The sequence below is a fragment of the Ovis canadensis genome, chromosome 17 (assembly GCF_042477335.2).
Source record: "Ovis canadensis isolate MfBH-ARS-UI-01 breed Bighorn chromosome 17, ARS-UI_OviCan_v2, whole genome shotgun sequence".
In the NCBI taxonomy this organism is placed as follows: Eukaryota; Metazoa; Chordata; class Mammalia; order Artiodactyla; family Bovidae; genus Ovis; species Ovis canadensis.
In genome coordinates this window covers 46677989-46696403 of record NC_091261.1, presented here as the reverse complement: position 1 = coordinate 46696403, position 18415 = coordinate 46677989, and positions in this window count along the sequence as shown.

The window sequence follows — 18415 nt, the reverse complement described above, 5'->3', positions numbered from 1 at the left end:
ATCTCTGGTTCCTCTGCCTTTTCTAAAACCAGCTTGAACATCTGGAAGTTCACGGTTCACGTATTGCTGAAGCCTGGATTGGATAATTTTGAGCATTACTTTACTAATGTGTGAGATGAGTGCAATTGTTCAGTAGTTTGAGCATTCTTTGGCATTGCCTTTCTTTGGGATTGGAATGAAAACTGACCTTTTCTAGTCCTGTGGCCATTGCTGAGTTTTCCAAATTGGCTGGAATATTGAGTGAAGCACTTTCACAGCATCATCTTTCAGGATTTGAAATAGCTCTACTGGAATTCCAACACCTCCACTAGCTTTGTTCATAGTGACGCTTTCTAAGGCCCACTTGACTTCACATTCCAGGATGTCTGGCTGAGGTCTTCATAGAACTGTTCAATTTCAGCTTCTTCCAGCATTATTTGTCAGGGCATAGACTTGGATTACTGTGATATCGAATGATTTGCCTTGGAAATGAACACAGACCATTCTGTCATTTTTGAGATGGCATCCAAGTACTGCCTTTTGGACTCCTTTGTTGACTTTGGTGCTGACTCCATTTCTTATAAGGGATTCTTACCCATAGTAGTAGATATAATGGTCATCTCAGTTAAATTCACTCATTCCAGTCCATTTTAGTTCACTGATTCCTAAAATGTCATTATTTACTCTTGTCATTTCCTGTTTGACTACTTCCAATATGCCTTGATTCATGGACCTAACATTCCAGGTTCCTATGCAATATTGCTCTTTACACCATAGGACTTTAATTCCATCACCAGTCAAATCCACAACTGGGTTTTGTTTTTGCTTTGGCTTGTCTCTTCATTCTTTCTGGTGTTATTTACCCACTGATCTCCAGTAGAATACTGGGCAACTACCAACATGGGAGTTCATCTTTCAGTGTCCTATTTTTTGCCTTTTCATACTGTTCATGGGGTTTTCAAGGAAAGAATATTGAATTTGTTTGCCATTCGGTTTTCCAATGGACCATGTTTTGTCAAACTCTCCATCATGACCCATCCTTAGTGGTAGGCTTGGATACCTGGGCAATAGGCAAATTTGGCCTTGGAGTACAGAAAGAAGCAGGGCAAAGGCTAATAGAGTTTTGACAAGAGAACGCACTGGTTATAGCAAGCACCCTCTTCCAACAACACAAGAGAAGACTCTACACATAGACATTACCAGATGGTCAACACCGAAATCAGATTGATTATATTCTTTGCAGCCAAAGATGGAGAAGCTCTATACAGTCAGCAAAAACAAGACTGGGATCTGACTGTGGCTCAGGTCATGAACTCCTTATTGCCAAATTCAGACTTAAGTTGAAGAAAGTAGGGAAAACTACTAGACCATTCAGGTGTGACCTAAATCAAATCCCTTACGATTATGCAGTTAAAGTGAGAAGTAGATGCAAGGCATTCAAGGCATTAAATCTGATAGAATGCCTGAAGAACTATGGATGGAGGTTTGTGACATTGTACAGGTGGCAGGAATCAAGATCATCCCCAAGAGAAAGAAATGCAAAAAGGTAAAATGACTGCCTGAGGAGGCGTTACAAATAGCTGCAAAAAAAAAAAAAAAAAAAAGAAAGAAAGAAAGAAAGAAAGAGAAGTGAAAGGCAGAGGAGAAAAGAAAAGATATACCCATTTGAATGCAGAGTTCCAGAGAATAGCAAGGAGAGATCAGAAAGCCTTCCTCAGCAATCAATGCAAAGAAATAGAGGAAAACAATAGAATGGGAAAGACTAGAGATCTCAAGAAAATTAGAGATACTAAGGGAAGATTTCATGCAAAGATGGGCTCGATAAAGGACAGAAGTGGTATGGACCTAACAGAAGCAGAAGATATTAAAAAGAGGTGGCAATGATATGCAGACGAACTATATAAAAAAGATCTTCACGAATCAGATAATCACTATGGTGTGATCACTCACCTAGACCCAGACATCCTGGAAAACAAAGTCAAGGGGGCCTTAGTAAGCATCACTACAAACAAATCTATTGGAGGTGATGGGATTCCAGTTGAGTTATTTCAAATGCTAAAAGATGATGCTGTGAAAGTGCTGCACTCAGTATGCTAGCAACTTTGGAAAACTCAGCAGTGGCCACAGGACTGGAAAAAGTCAGTTTTCATTCCAATCCCTAAAAAGGCAATGCCAAAGAATGCTCAAACTACCACACAATTACACTCATCTCACACACTAGCAAAGTAATGCTGAAAATTCTCCCAGCCAGGTTTCAACAGTATATGAACCATTAATTTCCAGATATTCAAGCTGGATTTAGAAAAGGCAGAGGAACCAGAGATCAAATTGCCAACATCCACTGGATCATGAAAAAAAAAAACAAGAGAGTTCCAGAAAAACATCTACTTCTCTTTTACTGACTATGCCAAAACCTTTGACTGTGTGAATCACAACAAACCATGGAAAACTCTTAAAGAAATGGGAATACCATACCACCTAAAACCTACCTCCTGAGAAATCTTTATGCAGGTCAGGAAGCAACAGTTAGAACTGGACATGGAAAACAGACTGGTTACAAATCAGGAAACGAGTATGTCAAGGCTGTGTATTGTCACCTTGCTTATTTACCTTACATGCAGAGTGTATCATGAGAAATGCTAGGCTGGATGAAGCACAAGCCAGAATCAAGATTTCCAGGAGAAATATCAATAACCTCAGATACACAGATGACCCCACCCTTATGGCTCAAAGCAAAGAATTAAAGAGCCTCTTGGTGAAAGTGAAAGTGGAGAGTGCAAAAGTTGGCTTATAATTCAACATTCAGAAAACTAAGATCATGGCATCCAGTCCCATTGCTTCATGGCAAATAGACAGGGAAACAATGAAACAGTGAGAGAGTTTATTTTGGGGGGTGGTCTCCAAAATCACTGCAGATGGTGACTACAGCCATGATATTAAAAGACACTTGCTCCTTGGAAGAAAATTATGACCAACCTAGACAGCATATTAAAAGGCAGAGACATTACTTTGCCAACAAAGGTCTGTCTAGTCAAGGCTATGGTTTTTCTGGTAGTCATGTATGGATGTGAGAGATTGGCTATAGAAATCTGAGCACTGAAGAATTGATACTTTTGAACTGTGGTGTTGGAGAAGACTCTTGAGAGTCCCTTGGACTGCAAGGAGATCCAACCAGTCCATCCTAAAGGAGATCAGTCCTGATATTCATTGGAAGAACTGATGTTGAAGCTGAAACTCCAATACGCTGGCCACCTGATGCAAAGAGCTAACTCATTTGAAAAGACCCTGATGCTGGGAAATATTGAAGGCAGGAGGAGAAGGGGATGACAGAGGATGTGACGGTTGGATGGCATCACCAACTCAATGGACATGAGTTTGAGTAAACTCTAGGGGTTGGTGATGGACAGGGAGGCCTGGCATGTTGCAGTCTATGGGGTCGCAAAGAGTTCACGTGACTGAGCAACTGAACTGAACTGAACTGACCACTATGCTGTGAATCTAGTTTATATTCAAATACTGTTCCCCACAGGTTAAAATCAATTTAATAAGAATCTCTTTTCTGTATTTCAATTTATCAAGTTATATTTGGTGGTAATGGCATTTTTCATCTATTCTTGTTTCCTTAGATATTTGATAGAATAAAACTGACATACTATCTTATTTTCTCTTTTAAATTCTCCTCTCACTATGTTCATATTCAGTTCAGTTCAGTTCAGTTGCTTAGTCGTGTCCAACTTTTTGCGAGCCCATGAATCACAGCATGCCAGGCCTCCCTGTCCATCACCAACTCCCAGAGTTCACTCAAACTTATGCCCATTGAGTTGGTGATGCCATCCAGCCATCTCATCCTCTGTCGTCCACTTCTCCTCCTGCCCCCAGTCCCTCCCAGCATCAGGGTCCATATTAGTGGAGCAAGAATTCACAATGATTTTATAATGTTACGTCTTTTTAGAAAGGAAAACTATGTATTTTATTATTCTGTTTATATAAATTATGATTTATGTTTATGATAGTAAAAAATTATATTTTTACTTTGTAAGATTTCCCATTATTCAGCTCATGGTTGATATCCCCCCCCAAATGTCCATGCAAAATAATAAATAGGTATATTTTATATCTGTTATTTATAAACTGTACCAACCATTAGAACCCCCTACTAATGTCCTTTGCTTCAGTAGAAAAATGTATAATATATCATAATTTTTTTGTAAATTCTATGATACTGTATATGTAAATACTTTTTTATATTACTCTTTCAGAGATTGCTATTTTAATATTTTGGAATGCTCTCAACAGTGTACAACTGAGTCACTTGAACACTATATCCTGTCAGTTTTAAATGCTTTTTATTTATTAGAACCTTCTCTTAATGGCAAAGAAACATTAATCTACACCTCGTTCATTATTACAAATTTCAAATCAATAGTGCTTTAAATATTCATCGGTTTCCTCTTATTAAAGAAAGTCTATCTTTTGGGTCTGTATTCTGCATTCTTGAAACTCCACCTTCACTATAAGGGTCAAATCTAGTACAAAAGTCTGAATGTGTATGATAAAAGCTACCCAAGACTTGCAAATATATTGGCTGAAATTCTTTTTGAGAATTCACCACTTCCTTATTTTCAGGCAAAGTATTATTCAGTTCAGTTCAGCTGAGTCGCTCAGTCGTGTCCGACTCTTTGCTACCCCATGAATTGCAGCATGCCAGGCCTCCCTGTCCATCACCAACTACCGGAGTTCACCCTAATTCATGTCCATCGAGTCAGTGATGCCATCCAGCCTACTCATTCTCTGTCATCTCCTTCTCCTCCTGCTCCCACTCCCTCCCAGCATCAGAGTCTTTTCCAATGAGTCAACTCTTCGCATGAGGTGGCCAAAGTATTGGAGTTTCAGCTTTAGCATCAGTCATTCCAAAGAACACCCAGGACTGATCTCCTTTAGAATGGACTGGTTGGATCTCCTTGCAGTCCAAGGGACTCTCAAGAGTCTTCTCCAACACCACAATTCAAAAGCATCAATTCTTCCGTGCTCAGCCTTCTTCACAGTTCAACTTTCACATCCATACATGATCACTGGAAAAATCATGTCTAGCCTTGACTAGACAGACTTTTGTTGGCAAAGTAATATCTCTGCTTTTAAATATGCAATCTAGGTTGGTCATAACTTTCCTTCCAAGGAGTAAGTGTCTTTTAATTTCATGGCTGAAATCACCATCTGCAGTGATTTTGGAGCCCCAGAAATAATGTCTGACACTGTTTCCACTGTTTCCCCATCTATTTCCCATGAAGTGATGGGACCAGATGCCATGATCTAAGTTTTCTTATTGTTGAGCTTTAAGCCAACATTTTCACTCTCCTCTTTCACTTTCATCAAGAGGCTTTTTAGTTCCTCTTCACTTTCTGCCATAAGGGTGGTGTCATCTGCATTTCTGAGGTTATTGAGATTTCTCCCGGCAATCTTGATTCCAGCTTGTGTTTCTTCCAGCCCAGAGTTTCTCATGATGTACTCTGCATAGAAGTTAAATAAGCAGGGTGACAATATACAGCCTTGACGTACTCCTTTTCCTATTTGGAACCAGTCTGTTGTTTCATGTCCAGTCCTAACAGTTGCTTCCTGACCTGCATATAGGTTTCTCAAGAGGCAGGTCAGGTGGTCTGGTATTCCCATCTCTTTCAGAATTTTCCACAGTTTAATGTGACCCACACAGTCAAAGGCTTTGGCATAGTCAATAAAGCAGAAATAGATGTTTTTCTGGAACTCTCTTGCTTTTTCCATGATCCAGCGAATGTTGGCAATTTGATCTCTGGTTCCTCTGCCCTTTCTAAAACCAGCTTGAATATCTGGTAGTTCATGGTTCACATATTGCTAAAGCCTGGCTTGGAGAGTTTTGAGCATTACTTTACTAGCATGTGAGATGAGTGCAATTGTGTGGTAGTTTGGGCACTCTTTGGCAATGCCTTTCTTTAGGATTGGAATGAAAACTGACATTTCCAGTCTTGTGGCCACTGCTGAGTTTTCCAAACTGGCTAGAATATTGAATGCAGCACTTTTACAGCATCTTCTTTCAGAATTTGCAATAGCTCAACTGGAATTCCATCACCTCCACTAGCTTTGTTCATAGTGATGCTTTCTAAGGCCCTCTTGACTTCACATTCCAGGATGTCTGGCTCTCAGTGAGTGATCACACCATAGTGATTATCTTGGTCTTGAAGACCTTTTTTGCACAGTTCTTCAGTGTATTCTTGCCACCTCTTCTTAATATCTTCTGCTTCTGTTAGGTCCATACCATTTCTGTCCTTTATCAAGCCCATCTTTGCATGAAATCTTCCCTTGGTATCTCTAATTTTCTTCAAGAAATATCTAGTCTTTCCCATTCTGTTGTTTTCCTCTATTTCTTTGCATTGATCACTAAGGAAGGCTTTCTTATCTCTCTTTGCTATTCTTTGGAACTCTGCATTCAGATGCTTATATCTTTCCTTTTCTCCTTGGCTTTTTGCTTCTCTTCTTTTCACAGCTATTTGTAAGGCCTCCCCAGACAGCCATTTTGCTGTTTTGCATTTCTTTTCCATGGGGATGGTCTTGATCCCTGTCTTCTGTACAATGTCACGAACCTCATTCCATAGTTCATCAGGCACTCTGTCTATCAGATCTAATGCCTTAAATCTATTTCTCACTTCCACTGTATAATCATAAGGGATTTGATTTAGGCCATACCTGAATGGTCTAGTGGTTTTCCTTACTTTCTTCAATTTAAGTCTGAATTTGGCAATAAGGAGTTCATGATCTGAGCCACAGTCAGCTCCCGGTCTTGTTTTTGTTGACTGCATAGAGCTTCTCCATCTTTGGCCACATAAAATATAGTCAATCTGATTTTGGTGTTGACCATCTGGTGATGTCCATGTGTAGAGTTTTCTCTTGTGTTGTTGGAAGAGGGTGTTTGCTATGACCAGTGTGTTCTCTTGGCAAAACTCTATTAGCCTTTGCCCTGCTTCATTCCATATTCCAAGGCCAAATTTGCCTGTTACCCCAGGTGTTTCTTGACTTCCTACTTTTGCATTCCAGTCCCCTATAATGAAAAGGATATCTTTTTTGGGTGTTAGTTCTAAAAGGACTTGTTGCTCTTCATAGAACCATTCAACTTCAGCTTCTTCAGCATTACTGGTTGGGGCACAGGCTTGTATTACTGTGATATTGAATGGTTTGCCTTGGAAACGAACAGAGATCATTCTGCTGTTTTTGAGATTGCATCCATGTACTGCATTTCTGATTCTTTTGTTGACCATGATGGCTACTCCATTTCTTCTAAGGGATTCCTGCCATCAGTAGTAGATGTAACGGTCATCTGAGTTAAACTCACCCATTCCAGTCCATTTTAGTTCGCTGATTCCTAGAATGTCGACGTTCACCCTTGACATCTCTTGTTTGACCACTTCCAATTTGCCTTGGTTCATGGACCTAACATTCCAGGTTCATATGCAATATTGCTTTTTACAGCATCAGACCTTGCTTCTATCACCAGTCACACCCGCAACTGGGTATTGTTTTTGCTTTGGCTCCATCCCTTCATTGTTTCTGGTGTTATTTCTCCACTGGTCTCCAGTAGCATATTGGGCACCTACTGACCTGGGGAGTCCCTCTTTCAGTATCCTATTATTTTACCTTTCCATACTGTTCATGGGGTTCTCAAGGCAAGAATACTGAAGTGGCTTGCCATTTCCTTCTCCAGTGGACCACATTCTGTCAGACCTCTCCACCATGACCCACCCATCTTGGGTGACCCCACAGGCCATGGCTTAGTTTCATTGAATTAAACGAGGCTGTGGTGCGTGTGTAGACTAACTAGTTTTCTTTGAGTATGGTTTGTGTGTCTGCCCCCTGATGCCTCTCACAATGCCTACCATCTTACTTGGGTGTCTCTTACCTTGGACCTGGGGTTTCTCTTCATGGCTGCTCCAGCAAAGTGCAGCCGCTGCTCCTTACCTTGGACGAGGGGTAGCTCCTCTTGGCCCTCCTGCACCCGTGCAGCCATCACTACTTGGATGTATGGTTGCTCCTCTCCATCGCAGCCCCTGACTTCAGGCGTGGGGTAGCTTCTCCTGGTGGCAGCCCCTGACCTCGGGCAAGGGGTAGCTCCTCTTGGCCATGCTTCTGCTGCATGGTCCATTGCAGCCGGCACACTTTCTTTCAGTTTGTAAGTATTATTGGAGATACATAATTTCTTAACTAAAGTTATTATGATAACTACATATGGATTGACATATTTTCTGATCAAACTATAAACATGAGGTTTGATTTTAATATTTTTTTAATTTAATGAAACTATTGAATCTTAGTGGTGGTCAGTAACTTAGAGGTTCTTTGTAAGAAAAAGCTCTCTACCACATCTTTCTTGTATAGTCATCTAACTTAAATAGCTAAGGAGCAAGGCCAAATAAGATCTTTTTATTTGGGAGAACTTTAACTGTTGAAACAAATTTAAAGAGTAATAAAATAGACTTGGAGGAATTCCCCAGACATATAGTGTTTGGGATTGCACACTCCCAAGGACTGAAGGGGATTCTATTCCTAGTTGGAGAAATAAGATCCCATATGTTAAGCAGTAAAAATAGCAATAATTATAATAATGTAAGTTAGCTGGACTTGCTTGGAATTTCAGTAATAAGGCTCACTCCCTAAAAGAGTATATGTATATTCTCTGGTTTTGTCTCATTCTGCAAACTTAACGAAACCAAATTCCTATCCCTACCCCTATCAAACTTTGTTCAAGGATTTATAATATCAGTTGCAAGATGTTGTTACTTATCTATGAAATGTCTAGAAGCAAAGTCTCACCAGGATTGCTTTTCTTTCTTTCTTTCTGGTTTTTTTGTTTGTTTGTTTAGACCCTCAGTCACTTTTGCGTCTGTGGTCTGTTTTACTACCTGCATTGTGGGTCTGATGACATTTTGGACACCCTGGGATGCTCAACAACAAGTTTTCTTGATAAGTAATGCTGTTATTTGATTCCCTTCTACACAGAGTCCATTAATCAATAAGAAATAACCCATCATTGTGAAGGAAACAGAGCCAGCAAGACCTGCCTCATCGGAACATCTCAAGTAAAAGTCAGGGAAAAGTTACTCTTGGAATTCTATAAAACAATATTTGTTGTTGTTTTCTTTTTCAGTCTTAAATATTTTTTTTAATTTTTTTATTTTTACCTCATTTTACTTTACAATACTGTATTGGTTTTGGCATACATTGACATGAATCCGCCACAGGTGTACATGAACTCCCAAACATGAACCCCCCTCCCACCTCCCACCCCACATCATCCCTCCGGATCATCCCTGTGCACCAGCTCCAAGCATCCTGCATCCTGCATCGACCATAGACTGGCGATTCGTTTCTTACATGAGAGTATACATGTTTCAATGCCATTCTCCCACATCATCCCACCTCTCCCTCTCCCTCACAGTCCAAAAGTCTGCTCTACACATCTGTGTCTCTTTTGCTGTCTTGCATACAGGGTCATCATTACCATCTTTCTAAATTCCATACATATGTGTTAGTATACTGTATTGGTGTTTTTCTTTCTGGCTTACTTCACTCTGTATAATCGGCTCCAGTTTCATCCATCTCATTAGAACTAATTCAAATGTATTCTTTTTAAGAGCTGAGTAGTACTCCATTGTGTATATGTACCACAGCTTTCTTATCCATTCATCTGCTGATGGACATCTAGGTTGTTTCCATGTCCTGGCTATTATAAACAGTGCTGCGATGAACACTAGGGTACGTGTCTCTTTCAATTCTGGTTTCCTCGGTGTGTATGCCCAGCAGTGGGATGGCTGGGTCATAAGGCAGTTCTATTTGCAATTTTTTAAGGAATCTCCACACTGTTCTCCATAGTGGCTGTACTAGTTTGCATTCCCACAAACAGTGCAAGAGGATTCCCTCTTCTCCACACCCACTCCAGCATTTATTTCTTGCAGACTTTTGGATCACAGACATTCTGACTGGTGTGAAGTGGTACCTCATTGTGGTCTTGATTTGCATTTCTCTAATAATGAGTGATTTGAGCATCTTTTCATGTGTTTGTTAGCCATCCATATGTCTTCTTTGGAGAACTGTCTATTTAGTTCTTTGGCCCATTTTTTGATTGGGTCGTTTATTTTTCTGGAATTGAGCTGCAGAAGTTGCTTGTATATTTTTGAGATTAGTTGTTTGTCAGTTGCTTCATCTGCTATTATTTTCTCCCATTTCAGAAGGCTGTCTTTTCACCTTGCTTATAGTTTCCTTTGTTGTGCAGAAGCTTTTAATTTTAATTAGATCCCATTTGTTTATTGTTGCTTTTATTTCCAGTATTCTGGGAGGTAGATCATAGAGGATCCTGCTGTGATTTATGTCGGAGAGTGTTTTGCCTATATTCTCCTCTAGGAGTTTTATAGTTTCTGATCTTACATTTGGATCTTTAATCCATTTTGAGTTTATTTGTGTGTGTGGTGTTAGAAAGTGATCTAGTTTCATTCTTTTACAAGTGGTTGACCAGTTTTCCCAGCACCACTTGTTAAAGAGATTGCCTTTACTCCATTGTATATTCTTGCCTCCTTTGTCAAAGATAAGCTGTCCATATGTGTGTGGATTTATCTCTGGGCTTTCTATTTTGTTCCATTGATCTATATTTCTGTCTTTGTTCCAGTACCATACTGTCTTGATGACTGTGGCTTTGTAGTAGAGCCTGAAGTCAGGCACGCTGATTCCTCCAGGTCCATTCTTCTTTCTCAAGATTGCTTTGGCTATTCGAGGTTTTTTGTATTTCCATACAAATCTTGAAATTATTTGTTCTAGTTCTGTGAAAAATACCACTGGTAGCTTGATAGGGATTGCATTGAACTATAGATTGCTTTGGGTAACATACTCATTTTCACTATATTGATTCTTCCAATCCATTACATGGTATATTTCTCCATCTGTTAGTGTCCTCTTTGATTTCTTTCATCAGTGTTTTATAGTTTTATATATATATATATATATATATATGTCTTTTGTTTCTTTAGGTAGATATATTCCTAAGTATTTTATTCTTTTTGTTGCAATGGTGAATGGAATTGTTTCCTTAATTTCTTTTTCTACTTTCTCATTATTCGTGTATAGGAATGCAAGGGATTTCTGTGTGTTGATTTTATATCCTGCAATTTTACTATATTCATTGATTAGCTCTAGTAATTTTCTGGTGGAATCTTTAGGGTTTCCTATGTAGAGGATCATGTCATCTGCAAACAGTGAGAATTTTACTTCTTTTCCAATTTGGATTCCTTTTATTTCTTTTTCTGCTCTGATTGCTGTGGCCAAAACTTCCAGAACTATGTTGAATAGTAGCGGTGAAAGTGGACACCCTTGTCTTGTTCCTGACTTTAGGGGAAATGCTTTCAATTTTTCACCATTGAGGATAATGTTTGTTGTGGGTTTGTCATATATAGCTTTTATTATGTTGAGGTATGTTCCTTCTATTCCTGCTTTCTGGAGAGTTTTTATCATAAATGGATGTTAAATTTTGTCAAAGGCCTTCTCTGCATCTATTGAGATAATCATATGGCTTTTATTTTTCAATTTGTTAATGTGGTGAATTACATTGATTGATTTGCGGATACTGAAGAATCCTTGCATCCCTGGGATAAAGCCCACTTGGTCATGGTGTATGATCTTTTTAATGTGTTGTTGGATTCTGATTGCTAGAATTTTGTTGAGAATTTTTACATCTATGTTCATCAGTGATATTGGCCTGTAGTTTTCTTTTTTTTGGCATTTTGTCAGGTTTTGGTATTAGGGTGATCGTGGCCTCTATAAAACTATATTTGATTTGCTAGTAACTTCCTAGAGCATACTGAGTAATACTTTCTAGTAACGTATTTTCTAGAAATGAGTTGTATAGAAACAAAAGTAATATTAGTTTTCACTATTTTATGTTTGGAAAATGACTGTGTTGATTCTTTATGTAGGGAGTGAAGTGAGAAAGAGAACCAATATTCTGTAAGCAAGGATCTATGCAGACACAGGGGGTCTAACTAATTGTTTGATATTATTATTTTTTATTTACTAGAAAAAGTAATTTTACCACAAGTTATTTAACTATTTTTTATTGAATATGATTGGTATACAACATTATGCTGGTTTTAGGTGTATACAACAAAATGATTTGACATTTGTATACCTTATAAAATGAGCACCATGATAAATCTAATAACAGTCTGCCCACATAAAAAAATATATTAATATTGTTGACCATAATCTTTATGCTGTATATTGCATTCCGGTGACTTATTTATTATATAACTGGAACTTAAAGCTCTTAATCTCTTTTTTCTGTCTCCTTTATGCCTTCCACCCTCTGACAGTTGTCTGTCTGATCTCTGTATCTATGAATATGTGTTAATTTTGTTTAGTTTGCTTCTTTTGTTTTTTAGATTTCACATATAAATGAGAATATGCAGTATCTGTCTTTCTCTGTCTGACATTTCACTTAACATAGTACTTTCTAGGTCCACTTATGTTGACACAAATGGCAATATTTCCATTTCTATGGGTTAATAATATTCCAATGTGTAAAAAAATATTCTCTGTCCATTCATCTATCAATGTACAGCAAGGTTGCATGGCTATTGTAAATAATGCTACCATGAACATAAATTTTCACATATCTTTAGAATCAGTGTTTTTGTTCTCTTTGAGTAAATCCTCAAAAGTGAAATTGCTGGATCTTATGACAGTTCTACTTTTAATTTTATAAGAAGCTCAATATTGATTTCCACAGTGGCTACACCAATTTATAGTCCTACAAGCAGTGCACAAGGGTTCCCTTTTCTCAACATTCTTACCAACACTTGTTATTTGTAGACTTTTTGATGATGGTCATTCTGATAGGTAGGAAGTGATGCATCACTGTGGCTTTAACTTGAATTTTCTGATGATCAGGGCTGTTGAGCATCCTTTCAAGTGTCCTCTGGCCATCTATTTATTTTCTTTGGAAAAATGTCTCTTCAGGCCCTCTATCCATCTTTTTTCTTAATCATGAATATCCCATGCACATGTATTGCGACTGCTCTTTTGTTGCCTATGGGTATATTAATAAAAGTATACTAACCATTGATAAGATTGTAGTATGCAAACTAATTTTATCTAATTTTTCAAAATTTACAAATTTTAATTTTTTTCCTGTCATATAATAGTAGCTAAATGATCCCAAATATGGTTCAAACTATTAGTAACTGCTGATACTAGAATCTTGTTCTTGTAAGCTATGAATAATATAGATAGGCAAGGTTTACTATATAGAATAGATGAATATATTCAATATCTTATAATAACATGTATAATGTGCATATATATGTATATATAATATATATATATATAATTGAATCAGGTTGCTGTAAACCTGAAACTGACATAATGTTGTAAATCAACTATATGTCATTAAAAATAAATAAAAATGCCCTTTAATAATACTTAAAAATTTATTTAAAACACCAGCTGTAATCATCTACCTTCCATCAGAGTGACACAAATGAGCATAGATGACCCAGACACCCAGGGTGTTAAAATGACAAAATTAAGAGGCATAATATCTGCATTTTAACAAGACAATCAAATTAGTTAAGCTAAGTGTATACCTAAATATCTGGATGTCAAACATATTCTAATATGATTTCAAATAAGTTTTCTAGTTTCACCAATATAAAAAAAATCAGAAGAAAACATTATTAATCTTATAAACAAACTATCAAGTACCAAGGTGTTCTTTTCAAAATGGCTCCTGCATTCATTTCATCCATGCCATTGCCTCTGTCAGTACCCTGCTGCACGCATTATCATCTAATATTTGCATTATTGTAGTATACCACAGAAATAGGACTTCTTTTGTTACTGTTGCCTCTGATCCAAACAGACACTACAGCTACACAAAAGTTTGTTAAACATCGCTTTCCACATATCATGCAAAATTTTTGCTGACTTTGCCCAAAATATATATTTTTGTAGTATAAGTAAGTTATTTCACCTTTCTTTCTGGGTATTTTTTTAAGCTCTGTCTTCCGGTACACTAGTTCTCTCTTCTTCATTGTTTGATAAACTGAGTATCAAAATTCAAGTATTTATTTTCATTTCTTGATGTTGTTGTTTAGTCACTAAGTCGTGTCCAGCTCTTCGTGACACCATGAACTGCAGAACACCAGTCTTCCCTACCCTTCACTACTTCCTGGAGTTTGCTTAAACTCATGTCCATTAAGTCAGTGATTCCATCCAACCATCCATCTTCTGTCGCCCCCTTCTCCTCCTGTCCTCAATTTTTTTCCAACATCAGGGTCTTTTCCAGTGAGTCAGCTCTTTGCATCAGGTGGTCAAAGTATTTGGTTTCAGCTTCAGCATCAGTCCTTCCAATGAATATTCAGGGTTGATTTCCTTTAGGGTTGACTGGTTTGATCTCCATGCTATTAAAGGAACTCTAAAAGTCTTCTCCAGCATCGCAGTTTAAAGGTATCAGTTCTTCAATGCTCAGACTTCTTTCTGCTCCAACTTTCACATCCATACATGATTACTGAAAAAATTATAGCTTTGACTACATGAGCCTTTGTTGGCAAAGTAATGTCTCTGCTTTCTAACATGCTGTCTAGGTTTGTCGTGAATCCCCTGGTAGAAATGAGGTAGCTCTCATAATCAAAAAAAAGAGTCCAAAATGTAGTACTTTGGTGAAATCTGAAAAATGACAGAATGATCTTGGTTCTCTTCCAAGGCAAACAATTCAATATCACAGTAATCCAAGTCTTCACCCCAGCCACTAAAGCCAAAGAAGATGAACTTGAATGATTTAATGAAGATCTACAAGACTTTCTAGAACTAAGATCAAAAAGAGTTTGGTTTTTTTTTTCATCAAAGGGGGCTGGAATGCAAAAGTATGAAGTCAAAAGATACCTGGAATAACAGGTAAGTTTGGCCTTGGAGACAAAATGAAGCAGGGCAAAGGCTAACAGAGTTTTGCCAAGAGAATGCACTGGTCATAGCAAATAACTTCTTCCAACACATAAGAGACAACTCTACATATGACATTTCCAGATGGAAAATACTGAAATCAGAGTGATTATATTTTATGCAGCTAAAGATGGAGAAGCTCTACACAGTCAGTAAAAATAAGACTGGGAGCCAAGCCTGGCTCAAATCATGAACCTTTTATTGAAAAAATCAAATTTACACGGAATAAAGTAGGGAAAACCACTAGATCATTCAGGTATGACCTAAATCAAATCCTTTGTGATTATACAATGGAAGTGACAAACAGATTCAAGGGGTTAGATCTGATAGACACATAGCTAGAAGAAATATGGATGGAGATTCATAATATTGTACAGGAGATGGTGGCCAAAACCATCACCAAGAAAATGAAATGCAAGAAGGCAAAATTGTTGCCTGAAGAGGCTTTAAAAATAGCTGAGAATAGGAGAGAAGTGAAAAAAACAAAGGAGAAAAGGAAAGAAATACCCAATTGAATGCAGAGCTCCAAAGAATAGCTAAGAGAGACAGGAAAGCCTTCTTAAGTGAACAATACAAAGAAATAGAGGAAAACAATAGGATGAGAAAGACTAGATATCTCTTCAAGAAAATTAAAGAAATACTAAAGAAACATTTCATGCAAAAATGGGCATAATATAGGACAGAAGTGGTATGGACATAACAGAAGCAAAAGAAATTAAGTGGCTAGAATACACAAAAGGACTATACAAAAAGATATTAATGACCCAGATAACCATGATGGTATGGTCACTCACCTAGACCCAGACATCCTGGAGTCTGAAGTCAAGTGTACCTTAGGAAGCATTACTATGAACACAGCAACTGGAGGTGATGGAATTCCACCTGAGCTTTGAAAATCCTAAAAGATGATACTATTAAAGTGCTGCACTCAATATTCAAAACAATTCAGACAGTTTTTTCACACTCCTCTTTCACCATCAAGAGTCTCTTTAGTTCTTTTTCACTTTCTACCATTAAAGTGGTATCGTCTGCTATCTGAGGTTGTTGATATTTCTCTTGCCAATTTTGATTCCAGTTTGTGATTCATCCAGCCTGGTATATCTTATGATGTATTCTGAATATAAATTAAATAAGCAGGATGACAATATATAGTCTTGACATACTTCTTTCCCAATTTTTGGAGCCTGAAATTCATTGTTTCATGTCCAGTTCTAACTGCTGCTTCTTGTCCTGAATATTAGGAGACCTGTAATGTGATCTGGTATTTCCATCTCTCTAAGAATTTTCCTTAGTCTGTTGTGATCTGCAGAAAGGCTTTAGGATAGCCAATGAAGCAGAAGTAGATATATTTTTCTTTTTAAAAAAAAAAATTCCCTTGATTTTTTCCACGATCCAGCAGATGCTGACAATTTATCTCTGGTTCCTCTAACTTTTCTAAGGCCAGCTTGTCCATCTGGAGTTCTCGGTTCTATTAAAGCTCAATATGGAAGATCCCCTGGAGAAGGAAATGGCAGCCCAATCCAGTATTCTTGCCTGGAAAATCCCATGGACCGTGGAGCCTATAGGCTACCGTCCACGGGGTCACAAAGAGTCGAACACAACTGAGTGACTTCACATCACTTCACTTCACATGGCTTTTATCTATTTATTAATTTTTGTTGTGCTGGGTCTTTGTTGCACATAGCCTGTGAGCTCTTCATTAAGCACGGGCTTCTCTTAATGCAAAGTATGGCCTCTGGCATGTACAGGCTTCAGTAGCTGTGGCATGTGGAATCTTTGTTGTGGTTGGATGGGTTCCTTATTGTTGTGTGTGAGCTTCTCTTGTAGTGGTGAACAGGCCCTAGCTAGGGTTTGCGCTCTTTAGTAGCTGTGGCAAGCAGTCTTAGTTGCCTTGCTCCATGTGGGCTCCTAGCTTCCTGGCCAGGGATCAAACATGTATCCCTGCACTGGAAGAAAAATTCTTAACCACTGGACCACCAGTCCCATAGTTTTATATTCTAATCAATTTTTATTTTTTTAATTCTATTTGATTTTTTTCAAAATTGCCTCACTGTTGATACCTGCTCCTTTCTTAATATGTTACATGTTCTTTTTCGTGTCTTTAAATATAACATATATACTTTCACAGTATTTTATTTTATATATTTTTAAAAATTCAGAGGTAGGTACACAGTTTTCCTGAATATCCCCTTCTTCTGTTCATATACTGTGCTGCTACTGCTGCTAAGTTGCTTCAGTTGTGTCCAACTCTGTGAGATCCCATAGACAGCAGCCTACCAGGGTCCCCCGTCCCTGGGATTCTCCAGGCAAGAACACTGGAGTGGGTTCCCATTTCCTTCTCCAATGCATGAAAGTGAAAAGTGAAAGTGAATTCACTCAGTCATGTCCAACTCTTGACGACCCCATGGACTGCAGCCTACCAGGCTCCTCCATCCATGGGATTTGCCAGGCAAGAGTACTGGAGTGTGGTGCCATTACCTTCTCCCTGTTCATGTATAACCTCCCTTATTATTATTATCCCGAAACACAAGGTATATTTATTACAATCGATGAACGTTAATTTTTTTACATTAGAGTTCACTCATTAAATTCACCGTGTATGTGAAAAAATTTATAATGACATATATTTACCATAATATCATGAAGAGTAGTTTCACTGCCCTAAGGATCCTTTGTGCTCTGTCCATTTATTCCTCTCTCCTTGCCTAAATGCTGACAATCCATGACAACCCTCCATGTCTTTGCCTAGCTTGATATTTCATTTCTTCTCAGCACAGAGTAATATTCCACTGTATGGAGTATCAGTACTTTAAAAAATCCATTCTGTGTGTTTATTGGCTGACTTTCCTTCAAGGTGACTTGTTTCCAAGATTGTTTGCATTTTTTGGTATGACCTTTGTGTATTTATCTGTAGCAAATCTATCAGGTCTGTATTTATAACCTATCTAGTTTGGCCATGAGGTTTAGTTACTATCAATCTGAGAATATTTAAAACTTCTTCTGCCTTTGTATTTTTCTTTCAGTGTGAGGATTGCCATTTCATTAAAAGAAAACACCTATTTTTCACTTTTTTCTGTGCTGTGTCATTTTTTTTTTATGTTTGTTTCTGTCTTGTTTTGTTTTCCACCCACCCACAAACAAAGCAGACACTGGCAAATCTCTCCCCATCTCCTAGTGCACTGTGGAAAATTTTCTGGTTCCCCCACTTTATATTATAATAATTGATCCTTTCTCTACTTTCACAGTTTATCCAGGGTATTTCTTGTCTTTTAAGGACTTTAATAACACGCTTCTTGGCCACCAGGAAACAGCATAGACAACCATGCAAATTGGTGTCCTCCCTAATTTGTGTTTCCTCTTTTATTAAAGATATAATTTTAAAAAACAGGAAAAGATCCATATTTTCAATTAATTTTTTACTTACAGAAGAGTG